Source organism: Hyalella azteca, unplaced genomic scaffold (assembly GCF_000764305.2).
Source record: "Hyalella azteca isolate HAZT.00-mixed unplaced genomic scaffold, Hazt_2.0.2 contig13786, whole genome shotgun sequence".
Lineage (NCBI taxonomy): Eukaryota > Metazoa > Arthropoda > Malacostraca > Amphipoda > Hyalellidae > Hyalella > Hyalella azteca.
This window is the reverse complement of record NW_025943693.1, coordinates 25,563-27,246: the sequence shown is the minus strand read 5'-3', so window position 1 is coordinate 27,246 and position 1,684 is coordinate 25,563.

Sequence of the window (1,684 nt, the reverse complement as noted above, 5' to 3'; positions counted from 1 at the left end):
GTGAGGTTCAGCTTGTGACAATTTTTTTTATTTTTCCTTCGTTGGCAAGTTATACCGTATACGGCTTTACGTATATGGCTCCTGGTCAATGCAAGTTAAAAAAATCGGCCTAAGAAATGCCGGTCGTTTCTCCGTATATCTCACAAACAAAGGCAAAATCAAAAAAATTGTCACGAGCTAAACATCGCCGTTGGGAGGTTAGGTTTCTATATGCAAAGTTTTGTTCGAACCTCTTAAGTATTCTAGAATAGATCTCTGGTACATTGTAAATTTAAGCACTATTTTGCTGTTTAAATCGCGAATGAGGTAAACGAAAAAAATACTCGCCAACAAAGGCAAAACATAAAAAATTTTCAGGAGCTAAACATCTCCGTTTAGTATTCAGAAATCCATATTCAAAATTTCATTCAGATCTGTTCAGTGCTCTGGAAGAAATGGCCGGTACATTTCAAATTTTGGCACGTTTTGTCATATAACTCACGAATGAAGGCGATATTAAAAAAATTGTCACGAGCTTGACAGCACCATAAGGCCATAATGAATATGTGTACCAAGTTTCATCAAGCTATGTTCAGTACTTCGCGAGATATTCCAGGAACACTGAATTTGGACACTGGCCGCGAGTCCGGCCGTAACTTTGTCCAAAACGTCTCATCACATACATGACATACATAGTGAACACAACATAGTGATCTCGGCGCTGCAGTGTAGGCCTGATGTGGCCTATTGAATTATGAATGAATCAGCATTGCGTAAAAGTATGAAAAGACGATGTTGGGAATTTCTGAGGACAGTTATGTCTAGACATATTTTATTTACAAAAGATTTCGCACTCAAAACTATTTTCCATTTTTTACAATCATGAAATTATTTCTGACTCCTTTCATTAACCATAGAATCTTTAATAACCCTATCAGCGCACTAATAGTATATATAGAACAAGCTAAATCTGTCATTTAACACTAATATTTGTTTACTTCAGTCTTCATATGCCCAGTTTCTGAGGACTTGGTTATTCACCACTTGCGTCATGTCCGGACAGAATATTGCCTCACTTCCGGACGGTCTACGGAAGGTAAACAAACGATGTTCGACAGTTCGTATAAGAAATTTGTAGAAAATTTCTTCAAAAATAAATTTCTAGATTTTTACTTTCACAAAATTTCCAAATCAAGGAAAATCATAGATTATTGATGGATAATTAAACACATATTAAGTATTATACGTTTTCTGTCACTTGACCCTTGACAAAATGTATGTGCGCGCTGCGCCGACGCTTGCATGTGCTGCGCCGATACTTGCGTGCGCTGCGCCGACTCTTGCGCACACAAGCAGGGATGGCCAGAAGTTGCACCAACTGTGCACAGCAATGGCTTAAAAAAAGTTAAAATGCGAAGGAAAATTCACCGAAAACATACATCATCCTGACTGTGGGATGCAGAGTGTCTAGTATGGAATATATCTACTTGGCGAGCCGCGACTGAATTTTTTGAGCCGTGGTTTTATGGATTTGACAGCCGTGATTCCATTTCTACAAGCCATGATTCTATTTCACCGAGCCGTGAATTCCATATCTCGGCCATGAAAAGCCATTTACGAGGTGCGAATGCGAATTTATTTACAAAGTTTATGCACGTGTTACCCCAAATCTCTAATTTTACCCTTAAACAGTCAAACGGCAACA